Below are 18,148 nucleotides of genomic sequence, written 5' to 3' on the forward strand. Positions count from 1 at the left end.
TAAAAAACTCTTGCCGAGTCCGTCACTAGTTGAAAATCTGGTTGACCCACTCAGGTGGTCGGCCGAAGCATCTGTCATTGAAGATGAACCATCTGAATCCATCCCAGACGAAATTCAAAAGGTCGAGAAGGCAGTTGACCCGGTCTTGCCTTCAGAGGTTCCATCTTCAAATGATACAATCACTGAAGAGAACAAGGATGACACCGTCCAAATTCTTTTCATAAGCACAGACTCCAACGAACATGGGGGCAATTTACCCGTTCCTTTACCGCAAGAAGGAAGTTCGTCAGAGTCATACCCGACCGTCTATTCGGTCCCACCTCCAAGCAACCTAGTTGTCTCCTTCGACTGGAATCAACTAGGCAGACCCTGTTTACTAGCTAGTGTACCATTTCGAATTATTGTTCAGATATATAGAATGGTAATGGCTGGTATCATCATAGATGAGGGGGCTTCTGTGAGTATCCTTTCCTTAACTGCTTGGAAAGCGCTTGGTTCGCCATTGCTTTTGCGTGAGATGAGAAATCTGACAGGCTTTGATAAAGGAACCAGTCGACCGTTAGGGATCCTTCCCGATGTGCCCATAACATTGAGAGGGAAAATTGTTCACATGAATGTAATGGTAGTTCAAGGACCCCTGGATTACAATCTACTCCTTAGACGAGACTATATTTATTGCATGGGAGCAATTGTCTCCTCACTCTTTAGAGTAATTTGTTTTCCGTACGAAGGAAGAGTGGTCAAGCTCGTGGACCAGCTTTCATTTCCCGAATCATACAGAGCAAATAGTCATACACCATCCCTGAATGGTCTTTTCACGCAAGAAATGTCTTAATCTCCAGTCCATCCTCCCGATGAGTGCGAGTGATTCAAAGGGATATGACTGAAACCCAGGGGGCATGCACCCTGGTTTGCTTCGGCAGGAAAAATTCGGGTATAGGGTAGGTTTCCACGAGAGAATATGACTAGTCTGTACCCCCGTCCGTGATTGGAAGAGGGGGTTATTCTAGAACAAGATTCTCTTGTCAAAGTTATGTGAATTGGCGAGCACCGCCGCTCACCTTTGTTTATTTCGGTAGACATCGCTGGAGAAGTGTTTTGTTTGCGCTGTGAATAGAACGATATTTGGGTAACCTGTAAGAGGTAGGCCTCTCTCAGTAAAACAAATGTTTTAACGGACTAAAGAAGGGGTAACCTTGAAATTCTTTTTTATACCTAGGGGCATGCAAACCTTTTGGAATGCAAGCGAAGAGCGACTATTTATTTTTTAAATTTTTAGGACCTCTACCCCTTTAAACTCATAGGATTGGTCGTTTCCTAACTTGCATAAAGAAAGGATGTGGGGCAAATCTCTAAAAGTTGACGTTTTTATATGAGACATTCTTATCACAAGACTAGATTAATCGAGCAATTTTAGCACATAGTTCAAGCTCATTAAAAAATAAACATAAGACATGAGCAAATGTTTCCACCCACGTTTAATCTCATTAAAAAATGAACTATTCCCTGGTAAATAACCATCGTGAATGTAGTACTTCAGCCATTAAAGCCTTGGTCGTGTTTGCACCATCACCTCCACTTTTCATTGGCCGATCATTCACCTCCATTTGATTGTTTACCCATTTTGAGGAACAGCTACGAAGAGTGATTTCACTAGCCATCCTTGTGAAACTGCCGTGATTGGAAAATTCCAAACCTTACCTAGAATCAGCTGCTACCGATTTTATCACTCGTTCCTCAAAAGACGAGTCTCCTTTAAGCTCTTTTTAGCTGACTCGTAAAATATGAAAATATTGCCGAGCCATTGGCCTCTCCAACTCGTTAAAGGGACAGGAAGTGCTATCCCTCCTCTAAATTTTAATCCTTTTCGACCTGAGGGATTATTGCACAAAAAGATCGAGCGCTTGTTTTGTTCGGCTCGTTAAAACTATCGAAAATTCATCCCTTCTGTATCGTTTTATACTTTTTCAGAATTAAGGGATTAGATGACGAAAAAGGAATTTTGGAGTTACCTTTACGTTCCTTTTCAGACTCTCTAAAATTGAAAAGGACCGAGTTATCTTTGTCGTTAAACTCGTTAAAAAGATTAATAGCGACAAACTTGTCTTTAGACGAGAACCAGTTTCACTATCGCTAGGCTCATTAAAACATAGCGATGGGTTTGCCCGAAGGGAAAATTATAGAACAAGCATATGTTATCCTCCTCAAGCTTGACAAAAATAAAGAGGTACTGGTCAGCAATGACTGGGGAAAAATTGGGAAGAAAACTCAAAGAAAATTTGTTGGTAGCAAGTCGCTCTTGAACATGACACTTCCACTCCGTGTCCGAGTCGGGTTGGGTTGTTTCATTCAACGGTCACATCACCATGGTCACGCCATACCATCCACATTTGGGGTTAATGCTACCAATCCATCACATCAGTGTCGCCGATATGTTCAAGAGAAGTCATCCAGAGAAGTCACCTGTGTCTCACCCACTACCATACATTATCCTCCATTCTTTCATGACCGCCACCCTGAACCTTATATCACCAGATCGTTTTCACCTCCATCAAAATCATCTGCTCCATTCTGTGTCATTGATGTGGGATTCATTAAGGCCCTCCTGTGATGGATCACTTCTTGTCGACATCAGCTCATTATCCAAGAAGTTGATCTAGGAACACCCCATTCAGTACTTTGAAGCTTGCATGACTCAATGGCAAGTTTCTCACTTCCGGCGACAGGTTTACATCAATGGCCTTCGACCGAAAGATTTTGCGTGGTGTTCGACGCCAAGTCCTTTATTCACACCACGTGAATTGTACTGCAGTACCTTGAGGATCATTATCATTATCGGTGATTCCTCTCGCGCTTGTGAACATTTTACATCATTGACTGGTAATCAAGCAATGTCTTTGCATGTTCAACTTCAGAACATTTCTCACATGGATCGACTTGTACTTCGAGTGAAGATCGGACGAGATTGAAGACCCCAGATCTAGTTTCATCCATCTGGGTTGCGATATATATTCAGGGAAATAAAGACATTAAATGTACAGCATTGCAGCACAGATAATCATCCTACCAAAAGGATGATGGCTCTATCAGAATCATCAGTCTACACTCAGACGATTGTCTGTCCTATGTACATGAAAATGAATTTATAATGTTGAGCATGGGAATGCCCGCCTCAGCAAGATCATGAAAATATTATGAAGATAATGTATTGTATTGTATCTTATTACAGGTCTCCTCCCAACACTGAAAGAACTTCGGATCCTCATAATAAAGCATTTCACCCGACACCAAAAGGTTAATGGCCTCATACTTTAGGGGGCAACTCTTATAGACATTTTTGTGCCCTACAACCCCAAGCATGAAATTTCCATAAACCAAGGGCTCCTAAGTCCCTAAAAGTGTTGTTCTAACCCCTAAAGGAACAAGGTCAAAAGATTACAGCTTCTCCCAGAAGTTCTCCATGAAAAACTACTCAGAACTGGTCAAAACTAGATCATTGCACTTTCTCCATGGCCAGAGTGTGATGCATTGCACCTTGTACACACGGGAAGTGCGTTTCATTTCAAAAATACCTTCTATGGGGTGCGATGGACGAGAAACGACAAGTGGCGGAGACAGTTTGCGAGGTGGATGATCATGGAATCTTCCAGAAACTTCTCCTGGGACACTTGCCCCTCCGAATCGCCCAAGGATGAGTAAGAGATCAATGAGATCTCCAAGTGGCATCAAGAACTATCAGAGAGAAGACACTAATTAAAAACCTAGAGCTGACTCACACCTCTGCAAATATCTATATATAGATCTCTCATCCCAGAGATCCAGAGGGGGGGGCTGGAATTTTGCATATTGTAAGGAATTGTTGTTGGTTTCTAGAGACAAACATCAGATTGTTGGGTGATTTATGCTTTGTTTGAGGTGAAGAGGGGCTTCTTTGCTGGGAGATTGATGCTGGGTTGGAACCACTGGTTGTAACTCCTCCTGGATCTTTTCTTGTTTATCAATAAAAACTATTTGAGTTCTCCTCCATGCTTTTGTATCATTGATGCTTGTTACATTTGTATGGTTAACTTAAATCTGATCCTAAGTTGTTTATGAATATAGATCCATGTCTTTTTATAGTGCTCTGCTTCTGTGATCTTACAGGTACTTTGTGAAGCTGGGCATGCAAGGGAGCAGGTAGCTGGAGACTATCAAAAAAGAGAGGGATTGGATCAAAGGATTAGCGCAAGACACAGGTTGGTTCTTTCTATTCCTCTCTATCTATAATTCATAAAGGAAATACAAAAGTAGTTTTTCTCTGTTTGTTTCTAAGGTAGCTGTCACACCTTAGTGGGATAGAGCAGTTCTAAATAGACACTTTTCCATGTAACATGTATGCATCTGGTTATTTGGTTATGATTTGTCATTGGCATAGAGGATTGCATGGATTGATAGTGGTTTTTCTTAACCTTGTCATTTCCTGGATAACCGTGGTGTTGTGGGTTTTTCCTTTTTGTTTTCTAGTTGGTGCTCATGTTCCTCATTGTTGTGGGTTGAGTTATTAGTTTCTGAAGCCTTGGTTGTACAAACGCTTTGAAAGCCCTAGAACAAATTGGGTTGAGTTACTAGTCCTGGAAGCCTTGGTTGGTGAAATGCTCTAGATCCCTTGGTGGGTTGAGCTACTAGTCCTAGAACCTTGGTTGCATAAATGCTCTGGAGACATGTGGCAGCTGTGGATTGAGTTACTAGTCCTAGAGATGGGTTAGAACAAAAGACATGAAGCCCTGGATAATTTGAGTAGAGACCAATCTGGTGATGGTTACTGATGTCTAACCATGAGGTGGAATCATTGGTTGAGAGTTGAGGTGGTTTGGCCTATGGAAGCCCTGGTTTGGTTTTATTTGGTTATTCCATGTGAACCCACATTCATGCTTGGAATATGGCACAGGGGTGATTGGTTGAAGAGAAATCTGGTTCAACCCAATCTATGGTCGGGTGGTATGTGGAAGTCTCTCACTTTGTTGGATTTTAAATATGTTAATAAGAGTTCTTTTCCACTTGTATTTTATGATTAAATGTACTTATGATGATGTGCTTTGGTGGTTGTTCTATTAGTGTTATTATTATGGTCATATCTCGGTTATAAGCATGAATTTATGATAGATTTTAGTTATGGCTCTCACCATGTTTTGATTGGTAAATGAATGGATATTGAATGCATTACCTAAGAGATGTTATTGCAACTATTATGAGAGAGAAATAGACATTCTTAATGGTTTTCAGATAAGTATGAGACCAATGTATTCAGATATGCATTTATAACCTATAGTTTACATGTTTTCCATGTAAGCACTTCCGCCCGTAATAGGTAAAGGCCTCAAGCAGGTAAGTTATCCCTCTCCTTTCTTGTGTCTTTAGTCTTTGTTTTCATTTAAATCGAGGTATAGGATTTTGGTAAAATTCTAGAATATTCTAACCCTAGATATTATTCCCTTTTGGTCCCTAGGTTAAAATCTATTTCTTATAAAATGTCCCTGGGTATAACATTAATCTCCTTTAGAATCATTATTATATATAAAAACAAATTAATATTAATAATAACATTATTAATAAGAACTATTATTAATAATTTTATAATTAATAAATAATATAATTGATATAAATAAATAAATAAATAATTAATTAATATTAATTAATATATTAATAATCATATTATAATTAATAATATATTAATAATAATTTAATTAATATATTGAGGAATTATTTTATAATTATAAATAATAATATATAATTAAATAATTAAGAATAATAATTAATATAATCATTATAATTAATATTAACTAATATATTAACAATAATATAATTTAATATAATTAATTAATATTAATAATAATAATTTATTACATAATTAAAATAATTAACATTAATAATAATAATAATATATTAATATTAATATTATTATTAATATAATTAATAATATTATTACCCCAGGTTTATTCTCATTAGAATTATTCCTTCCTAGGTATAAAATTAAATTAATTTCATAACAAAATTAATTCTTTAACAAATTTATTTAATATTAATAATATAAGTAATATGATTAGTTTTATAATTAATAATATGGTTAATATAATTAAATATTAATTAATTAATAAATTAATAATAATAATATATAATTAATATAATTAATAATAATTAGTATTAATAATATTTTAATAATATTTTAATTAATATATTTAGGATTAATAATATATTCAAAAACAATAAATAATTAATATAATTAATTAATAACAATAATTAATATTATTAATATAATTATTATTAATTAATTAATTAATATAATAATATTAATATTATTATAATCAATTTAATTAATATTAATAATATAATTAATTAGTATTATTAATATTATTAATAATTTAATTAAATTATTTGGTTATTATTTTCTTATTAAGATTAATATTAATTATCATATCAAAATAAATATTTTTAAAAAAATTTTAACATATTATAAAAATTAAAAATAAAAATTAAATAAAAATAAAAATAATAAAGTTATTAATTCAGCCGACTTGTTTGTTTTCATAATCGTTTCATCCTCATCACTATTTATTACCTCTCCGCTGCTCTTCTATCATCATCATTCTCTCATCCTGAAGATGGATCCCACTTGGGATTCGAAACGTCGATCCAAAAATGATAAAACTGTGGATTCTCCGGTCAATTATTTAAAAGATTCATCCCACAGATCTCTAAAATCCGAAATTCCTAGTATGTTCTGGTTAGTCTAGGTCAACTTTTGTGTCGAGAGTGAAAGTTTAGCTTTGTCATTGGGTCAATTATGATTCTCTGGTGATATTTTTCAATTAATGAAAAGACATGTACTTATAACCTACAGGTACTATGTACACAAAGTTTTTGTATAAATGTGTAATTCAGAACTCAAACTTCCCTGGGTCATAACTACGGTATACGTTCTCCATTTGAATATCATATTACCTTGTTTATAATATATGCAAGAGGAGGTTGGAAATAGATAAATTAAGTAATCTCACACTTCTCCAATCTCTCTTCTTTCCCTGGAAATGTCGTTTAAGACCTAAAAATGGCCTCATAATTTTAGAAGCCGAAAAAAAACTACCAAAAATAGAAAGTTCCATTAAATTTAAGGAAATGAAACTCAAATAAATACTATTAGGTCAAATTAGGATGATAACAATGTGACCCTGTGTCACTAGGTGTTGCAATCAATTCTTAACATGTGGACCCCAGTTTCCATAAGTGCATCCAGAAAATCATGTCTCATAGAGTAAATCTCATCTCATGTTTACCCTGGCGAGCTCGTGGATCTAGGTAAATGTGTGAGGGGTAGTTACAAAATAGTATCAGAGCTCTCAGGTTCCACACTTGGACTACATGGGAAGAATGTGTTTTCATGCATGCATGCAAGTTTTATTTGTGTTTCTTATGTATGCATGGTCTTGGTCATTGTTGCAGTTGGGTCGTCATGTAGAATTGGTGATTTGTTAGGTCCATGTACTACTAGTGTAACTCCTTCTTGTTATTAATACAACCCCCTTATTATATTGTTGTTCCCATATAGTCCCCATATTGTTATTATTGTGCCCCATAGAAGCCCACTATTGTTATTATTGTGCCCTTACATTATTATTTTTATGTCGGCTCTGATTATATTATGACCCCTTAGACTCCTATATATAGAAAGGAGGTCTTGTCATTTGTATCATCCAAGAATTGTTCATTTGTGTAATGCAAAGGTGTTCTCCCCCTTGAAGAGGCTGATTTCTGAGGCATTTATCTTTCTTTTCTGTCTTTCTGTGAGTTAGTTCCATAACATTTGGTATCAGAGCTTTGCATTCTAGGGTTTCGCTACTCCAAAAAGGTCATCATGGCATTTTCACTATATCTTTTTCTACAAAGTTTCATAAGCAAAAAAAATACTCATTTGAGACGAAATCACGTTGAACCTTGGGTCTGAATTTCAGAGATTGTCTCACTATATTTTCCTAGATATGATCTGAGGAAGTTAGGGTTTTTGCAACCTCCAGAATTTCATCTAAAACAATTCATAGTCAAATTGTCGCTATAACATTTTCTCTACGAATTTTCGGAAGCTAAAAAAAACTCATTTGAGAAGACATAGGTCTAAACCTCGGGTCCAAATTTTAGATCTTGGATTGCTATATGTTTAGACATATGATCTGAGGAAGTTAGGGTTTGTGCAAACTCCCTAATTACATCCTAAACACATGACCTTGGGAAAATCATCATAAATTTCTCTCTGAGCATCAAATTAAAATTACATAAAAAGTTACAGAAAGGCTACAGACTTTATTTTGTTTGGGTATAAGTTTTAGAACCTAAGGTTGAAACAGTGACATGTGGGACTTTGTACAAGTTCACTCTACTGAAATAGTCTATAATTAGGTCATCGCGAGAGATTGGGAATAAATCTTTCTTCGGGAATCCAATTGCGATCAGACTTATGTAGTTAAAAAGAGGACTTAGAGGACTATTACAAGCCAAAATTTCAAAACTTAAAGATATGAAATTAAATAGTTACAGTCGTTTCAAGATCGAGCACCTAAAATCAAGAAAAAGCGAGATGAGGAAGTTTGATGGCAAGGATCCGGTAAATTGGATACTACAAATGGAGAAATATTTTGATCTACATGGTGTACCACTGTTACAAAAGGTGCGTATTGATCTAATTATTTAGAACCAGATCATTTTTTATGGTATAAAGGGCTTTGTTCTCATAAACCACGTGTTACGTGTTCAATTTTCACGGAGGAAATGATAGCACATTATAAGGATACAAAGAGAAACACCTTATTTAGCTAATTGATAAATCTCAAATAAAAGTGTTCAATGGCAAAGCACATTGAGGACTTTCAAAAATTGAATATAAGGGAAAATGATATTCCAGAAAAGCAGAGGATTGATGTCTCCATAAGGACTTTAAAGGATAACATTCAACATGAGGTTCGTCTTTGGGAACCTGATCCATTGGAGAGGGCATTCAGGTTGGCAAGAAAAGTGGAAAGAAAAATTATGGAAACAAGGAAGTCTACCCCTCACAACTATAAAGATGGAAGTGTTTTTTCTCCTAGCCTTCCACAACCTACAAGGTTGACACCACAACAATTAGAAGAAAAAAGAGCAAAAGGGCTTTGTTACAATTGTGATAACAAGTACACTAAAGGTCATAAGTGTGTTGAGAAGAAATTATTCTACATAGATTATGAAGAGGAGGAAGAAAAGCATCAAGGAACATCAAAAGAAGAGGATATACACCAAGAACCAACCCCAAAGAATGAAGAAATGAATCCAACCCTATATTGTATTACAATGGCAGGAATTTCCACTCCTCAAACTCTCAAGATAGAAGGATGTATCAACAAGAAGAAGGTTCAAGCTGTGAAATATCAGGAAGAAAAGTATCAATAAAAATCAAAAGAAAAGGATATTGACTAAGAACAAACCCTGGATAAGGCAGAAGTGAATCCGACCATATCTTGTAATGCATTGGTCAGAATTACCACTCCTCAAACTATAAAGATAGAAGGACATATAAAGAAGAAAAAGGTAATAGTTTTGATTGATTCACGTAGTACCCATAATTTATTCATTGTAATATAGCAAAGGAATTGAATTGCTTCCTATATCCAGCACTAGAGTGTCAAGTGACGGTTGAAAGTGGAGGAACCATAAATTTCTATGGAATGTGGCAATATATCAAGCTATCCATGGGAGAATATGTATTGAATAGCCCAATGCTTTCCATTCCAATGGGTGGTATTGATGTTGTACTAGGAGTCCAATGGCTACAATCCTTGGGTACAATAGCTTTTAATTTTCAAGAACTTTTCATGAAATTTTCCTCGAAAGGAAAGGAATTTGAATTAAGGGGTATCATAGGGAAACTAGGAAAGATAATCAGCTCTAATGGAATGACAAAGATTATAAAGAAAGAACAATGAGGCATAATGGCACAATTATGTTTGCTAATGGTTCCCACATCGAAATCGTCTATTTCTCCACATATACAAAAAGTCTTGGATAATAATTCCAAGGTATCTGAGACTCCCAAAGGTCTCCCATGTATTCATGATCATGATCATGCTATTCATTTGATTCCAGGAAGTGTTCCTCCAAACATCAGGCCTTATAGATATCCTTATGCCCAAAGGAGTGAAATTGAACATATGGTTGCAAAAATAGTAGAGATTGGTATAATAATCTAAGCAAATTTGATAAATAAAGCAAGGGATGAATGGCAGAATGGCGAAATAGGGTGGCAACTCATTCAAAAGTTGTCGAAGATCCTAGTTCAAACAATATTGCCAGAACTTGACAAGGAAGGAAAAATCATATTGGAACCTAAAGCATTCACAGAACCGAGAAGTCAACAGCTACGAAATCGATCAATTTCAGAGTATCTCATCAAGTGGAAGAACTTACCCACTACAGGTTCCACATGGAAGGATGATAATTTTATACAAAAGCATCAAGAACTACTCAAGCATTGAGGACAACACTTTTTGAAGGAGAGGGGCATGTTAGGTCCCTATAATACGAGTGTAACCCCTTATTGTTATTAGTACAACCCCCTTACTATATTGTTGTGCCCATGTAGTCCACATATTGTTATTATTGTGCCCCATAGAAGCCCACTATTGTTATTATTGTGCCCTTACATTATTATTCTTATGTCAGCTCTAATTATATTATGACCCCTTAGACGCCTATATATGGAAAGGAGGTCTTGTCATTTGTATCATCCAGGAATTGTTCATTGGCATAATGTAAATAAGGTTCCCCCGTCGAAGAGGCTGATTTCTAAGGCATTTATCTTTCTTTTCTATCTTTTTGTGAGCTGGTTTCATAACGTGATTTTAGTGTTGGTATCTTTGATTTGATGATTTCATTATATGTATATATATATACATGAATTGTGCCAATCTGGATTGATCTTGTGGATGAGATATCCTCCCCTGAACGTCACTAACGAACATTTGATATTTTTATATATGGTTATATGACATGGTATGCTTGTAGGAATAAGGTCAAATATGACAAGAAAAATGGTGGACTACAGTTCACATGATTTTCCTTACAGATCAAATGAGAAGCATGGTGATGAGTACTACCCTCACATAGCAGATACATTGAGAAGTTTGAAAGAAGAGATAAGGATTTGTAAGGTGAATAATGAAAAATAATTCAGTCACAAAAAAGGCTTGCTTAGGCACAAGAGAAACAAGCATATTTTTAATGCAATTATCCTTTATATTTTTTCAGACTTGCAGAGACAAGGACTGCTTAGGATCAGTCATGGACAAGAGGAAAGAACAAATGGCATATATGGATGTAGGTATAAATCAAGATATAGGTTTCACAGGGATGATAGTGTTAGAGATGGTAGGTTCATGGATACACCTGACATGATGGATAATAACCGTGGACTTCATTCTAGTTTTGGTTCAGAGAGGCAACATCACTATTACTATTCTTATAGGAGTGAAAAGAAATATTGGCTAGAAGAGTTTAAGAAATAAAATCCACCTTGGAGAAATTAAGAAGTCACGGGATATAGAAGCTTGGTTACTTGGGATGAATAAGTTCCTCAGATTGCATGAGTACATAACAAATATGAAAGCCAAGATAGCTAATTTCAATTGTAAATCATACATTTGGTGGGAAGATTTAAGGAATTAAAGGTGTATTCAAGAAGAGGACTTGACTTGGAGTGAGAACGAGACACTTTTAGAAAAGAAGTATTTGTCTTAGAGATATTATGGTGACAGGGAAAAGGAATTCTATGAGTTGAATATGTTATCTATGATTGATGAGGAGTATACTAGTAGGTCCTTGGAGTTGTTGAGATATGTGCCTTATATTAAGGAGGAGAAGGCCAAGATTCAGAGATTCATCAGTGGGTTTTGGGTAGCATTCAAGGATAGGATTAAGTTTGATGACTCTAGGTTGTTGGAGGGAGATGTTAGAAAGTTGAAACATTGTTATGAGCAATTGAAGCATAATAATGAATCTAAGAAGGATTGGAAAAATAATGAGAAGAATAAGGGAAAGTGGATTAAGAAGCGATGAACATTACCAGATAAAGGAAAAAAATAGAATGTAGCACTACAAAATAAATTCAATACAACTGATAGAGGAAATGGATTTCAGACTGAGGAGACGAACAAGGGTGATGGTAGAAATTCTTAATAGTGTTTAACATGTGGTAAGGATCATCACAGGAGGGATTGTCCATAGAATCAAGGTGACATACCACATATTGATAGTGTTAAGAAGGCACAGACAACAAGGGATGTTGGACAAAGTATTCCACGGATTCATGTAGTTTTGGGTAACAGGAAAGCTGACCATCAAACATCTATTATCGAGATGGACGGTAAGATTTTTGATCAAGTTATTGCTATTTGATTGACCCTACATCTAATTATAGTTATGTTAACCCTAACTTGGAGGATAAGTGTGGTTTAAATAAATATGTACATGCATAATATTGGCTAGTGCAATTGGTTATTGGTACAAAGAAATGAGTTTATCACTAGGTAAGATCTTGTGTATTTGAGTTTAGCAGCATGCTTGCATTAGCACATCTAAATATTCTTCCATTGGGATCATACAACATGATTTTGTGTATGGATGGGTTGTATATTCACAAGTCTAAGGTGGACTATTATGATAAGGCTATTGAGTGCTTGGATGACAATGGGGAACAAAGAATATTGCAAGATAAGAAGAAGGCTACATCAGTTAGAATGGTTACAACTATGAAAGAAAAGCATAGTTGTTGGAAAGGTTGATTCTTGTTTGCGGTGCATATTTCCATTCACAAAGGTAAGGATGTTGGGGATGTTGAGGTCTTGAATAGGTACATGCTTTACAGTAGTTTTAGGATGTATTCCTAGCAAAGATCTCAAAGTTACTACCTCATAGGGACTTGGAATTTTCTATTGTGTTGGTACTATGAGCAGCACCAACATCAAAGGCACCATATAGGATGAGCACTCTAGGGTTAGCTGTGGAACTGAAGTTGCAGTTGAAGGATATTCTTGACAAGGGATACATTAGGCCAAATGTGTCGCCTTGGAGTGCAGTGATATTGTTTTTGAAGAAGAAGGATGGTACTCCCAGGTTATGCATTGATTACAGGTAATTGAACAAGGTGATGATTAAGAATAAATATCCATTATCGAGGATTAATGACTTGTTCGATTAGCTAATCGTAGCAATAGTGTTCTCAAAGATTGATTTGATATTAGTATACCTCCAGGTCCTCATAAAAGAAGAGCGTGTATATAGACTCCATTCTAGAACAGGTATAGGTATTATGAGTTTGGTGTAGTTCCTTTTGGTTTAACTAATGCTCTAGCTACTTTTATGTGCTAGATGAATAGTGTGTTGCATCCTTATCTCAACAAGTTTGTTATTGTATTCATTGATGATATATCGATATAATATAAGAATGATGAAGAACATGTCAAAAACCTAGCAACAGTGTTGAGATTTCTCAGGGAACATCAGTTATATGCCAAGCTTAGATAATGTATTTTCTTTCAGACAAAGGTCCATTACCTAGGGAATGTGGTTCCCAAGGAGGGTATAGAAGTGGATCTCGAAAATATCAGAGCTATTACGGAATGGGAAGCTCCAAGGAATGTGGATGAGGTCCAATCATTCATGATATTAGCATTTTATTACAAATGCTTAACTAGGAACTTCTCATATATTGCCTATCCTATCACATCATTGCAGAGAAAGGGACAAAAATTTGAATTGACAGAGGAATGTACAACTAGTTTTGAGAATTTGAAGAAATTACATGCCAATGGTCCAATTTTAATGATTGTAGATATGGAGAAAGAGTTCATGGTGTGTAAAAGTCCTTGTAAAGGATGACTTGGTGAGGTTCTTATTCAAAAAGGATAGGTAATATGCTATGACTCAAGGAAAGTAAATGAGCACAAGAAAAACTATGTGACGCATGACCGTGAGTTGGAAGTGATCATCCATGGGTTGAATATGTGGAGACACTATATTCTTGTCAAGAGGTTCATATTGATGAGTGATCATAGTGGATTGAGATACTTATTTGACCAACCAAATATTAATGTCAGAAAAGCTAGGTCATTAGCTACAATCAATGAATTTGACTTCGAGATTAGGTACATTAAGAGTTACAAGAACAAGATTTCATATGCTCTTAGCATAAGGATTTAGTTAAATAATATGTAGATATGAGTTCTTATGGGGTAGATATATAGGATCAGATCTTGAAAGCAAGACAATAGGCTGACATGTACTAGCATCTTAAGCAAAGGTTACAACAACAGGGTACAAGTGAACAGTATGAGGATTATCATCTCACGACAAATGGTTTGATGAGATTTAGGAACGAGATATATGTGTCACTAGCGGAATTTTTACATATAAAATGGGATTCCTAAGGAAATTATAAAACAATAGTGGAAATACTCAAATAAGATTAGATTACATCATCAAATTTTAGAGGGAAAAAAGAAAAAACTATTTTTCAACTCATATTTTCAACTTATCTCCCCATTGGTTTACTCAAATTTCGAGCATAAACACTCATTGGATGCAAAAATGATTCCTCTCCCAGGGAATACCCATGTGGCATACTTTCGATGTACCCTAATACATAAAAAATGAAAAATACATGAAAAATGTTATTGCAATCACATTTTTTCACATATTTCTCATTTTCGTGTAGTAGGTTCCATCAAAAGTATGAAACATGGGTACTCCTTGGATGAGGAATTACAATTTTCATCCAACGAGTACTCCCAATCAAAATTTGAGTAAAACCTTAGGGTGATAAGTTGAAAATACGAGTTGAAAATGTAATTTTATTATTTTATTATTTTTTAATATTTTTACTCTTTTACTCCAAAAATGTTGAATCATCCCCCATGGTTGACATCATCATCTTGAATCCTATTAGTTCTTATAAAGTTTATTTTGGTTGTACATTTTTCATTGGAGGCCCACTTTAGACTTCAAAATTCCCCTCATGCAGACAACAGTGAGCTCAAAAATATTATCTTACAAGAATTTCATGTTAGGCCATATTCAGGTCACCCTAGATATCAAAAAACATTGATAGCGATTAAGAAATTCTACCATTGGACAAATTTCAAGAAAGAGGTGGTAGATTTTGTGGTGAGATGTTTGGATTGTCAACATGTAAAGGTGGAGTGTAAACGTCCATGAGGATTACTACACCCAATTTCTATTCTAGAGTGGAAATGGGAGGGAATTTCAATGGAATTCATTACAGGTTTACTGTGGACATCTAGACAACATTATTTTGTCATGGTTGTGGTCGAAAGGTTGATTAAAGTAGTCCACTTCATTCCAATGAATTCTACTCATTCATCTAGTGAGGTAGCACAAGTCTTCATCAGGGAGATAAGTGAGGTTACATGTTATTCCTATGCAAATTATGTCACACAAAGGTGTTAAGTTTACTTCTAGTTTCTGGAAAGAGTTATTTGCAAGTTTTAGTACAGATTTGGCCTTCAGTACAACATATCATCCATAGACAGATTGACAGATAGAGAGGGTTCAATAGGATTTTGGGGGACAAGTTGAGGATGTATATTATGCATCAACAGTGAAAGTAGGAAGACTATCTTCCACTGGTGGAGTTTTCCTACAACAATAGGTATCAAGAATATTTGAGGATGAGTCCATTTGAGGGACTATATGGGTGGAGTTTTATCACTCCCACCAATTGGAGTGATCCAGCTAATAATTTATTGATTGGATTGGACATGTTAGCATAGAAGGAATAAGAAATGCAGGTTATCATGAATAATATAAAGGTAATAATGACAACCCAAATATTTGTGCAGATCAACACAGGATATTTAAGGAGTTTCAGGTTGGGGAACATGTGTATTTGTGTATCAGGCCAAAGAACATCTCCTTGAGGATTGGATCATGTGCCAATTTGGCACATCAGTATTATGGGCCTTTCAATATTCTTGAGAGGATTAGACCAGTAGCCTACTTTATTGCACTACCTTCGAAAATGAAATTCCATGATGGCTTCCATGTGTCTTTTCTTAAGAAGTATATGAAATATGTTGATCATGTGATTGACTGATTTGTATTGTAGGTGGAACCACTAGGATAATTCTAGCAGGAACCTTAGTGCATTTTGCAATGAAAGATGCTCATGCTCTAGAATCAAGAAATCAAGCAAGTGAAAATGCAATGGAAGCACTTTGAGCCTGATGAAGCTACATCGGAGATAGATGACAAGATGTGATTTATATGTCCTTCTCTATTTTCTAGATGAGAAAATCTATTTTGGTATATGTTTTGGTATTGTGTTTTGTTTATGTCTATGTATATGCATATGTAAGTTGTAAATAACACATCAAGTTGTGTTATAAAGCTCCAATAAGTGGTATGGTGTTCATGATATGTTGGTTTTGTTTTTAGCAGTATGATATGATGTAAATGGTGCATCGATTTTTGTTATAAAGTTCCATGGGAGGCATGTGTTTTTCTAGTTTATAAGTATCATTGAAAACCAAGGACAACGTTCCCCCAAGGTGGAGGGTTATGTAACAACCATGGTAAAAAATCCACAAAATAAATTTAATAAAAGCAAAAAAACAAGGCCAAGGTCACGGGACAAGTATTCAAAGATAAATTTTGGTAAAAACCATAGTGATGGCGATCATTGGTGATTAATAAATGGCTATGGAAATATTCAAGGGCCATGGAAAAGGAAAGCAGGAATTAATTTCCATTTTATTTATGAAAATAATGGAAAATAGGAGAAAACGAAGGTGAAAGGCCACATATTTGCATAAGGAGGAAATTCAAGGAAAATTAAGGAAAAATGAAGAAAACAGAGAGCTCAACGTTAAAAGGCTTATGAGGATCAGTTCATAGGTTTTTCTCAGTTTTAGCTTGGATATCTCTCTCTATTCTCTCTCTCACACAATCTTGCACACTCAGAGTTTTCTTGGAGCATTCTTGGAGAACATTGGATATGGGGAAAGAAGGCAAGGAAAGTAGGAAAGTGCAAGTGGATTGCGGGATCAATAGCTCCATCTAGATTGATTTCTAAGTACCAAGTTGCATGTATGATTTCATTGCTATCTTTGGCATCCATGGTGTATGCATGTGGTGATTTGGTTATGATTTTTCATTGGCATAGAGGATTTCCTAGATTGATGATGATTTTTCCTATCCTTGCGATTTCCTGTATAGCCATGGTGTTGTGGATTTTTCCCTTTTATTTTATGGTTAGTACTCATGTTCCTCATGGTTGTGGGTTGAGTTATTAGTTCTTGGAGCCTTGGTTGGACAAACACTCTGAAATCCCTGAAATAGATTGGGTTGCGTTACTAGTCTTGGAAGTCTTGCTTGGGAAAACACTCTAGAGTCCTTGATGGGTTGAGTTACTAGTTCTCAAGCTTTGGTTGGAAAAATTCTCTCGATCCCTGAAGAAGTTGTGGGTTGAGTTACTAGTCCTCGATTCAGGTTGGAACAAATGCTCTGGATCCTTGGACCGCTTGGGCAGACACCAATATGATGATGGTTAGCGATGTTTGACCATGAGGTGGAGTCATTGGTTTAGGGTTGAGTTGGTTTGGCCTCTAGAAGCCCCAGTTTGGTTATGTTTGGTTATTCCTTGAGATCCCACATTATTTCTTGAAATATAGTGCAGGTGTGGTTGACCGAAGAGAGATTTAGTACAGCTAATCTATAGTCGGTTGGTATGTGGATGTCGATGACTTGGTTGGATTTTGAATATGTTAATAGGATCTATTTTCCTCTTATAGTTTATGAGTAAATGTACTTGTTATGATGTGGCTTTGGTGGGTGTTCTATTAGTGTTACTATTCTAGCTTTATGTTGGTTATAAGTGTGGCTTTATGACAGATTTTATTTTTGGCTCTCATAATGTTTTGATTGGTAAATGAATGGTTATTGAATGAATTACCTAAGAAATGTTATTGCAATTGTTACGAGTTGGAAAAAAACCTTCTTGATGGTTTTCAAAAAATTATGAGACCCTTTTACTACTATATTCATTTATAATCTACAGTTTACATGTTTTCCATGTGTT

The sequence above is a fragment of the Pinus tabuliformis genome, chromosome 4_1, assembly GCF_031772625.1.
Source record: "Pinus tabuliformis cultivar Carrire ecotype Pingquan chromosome 4_1, CPIR1, whole genome shotgun sequence".
Classification (NCBI taxonomy): domain Eukaryota; kingdom Viridiplantae; phylum Streptophyta; class Pinopsida; order Pinales; family Pinaceae; genus Pinus; species Pinus tabuliformis.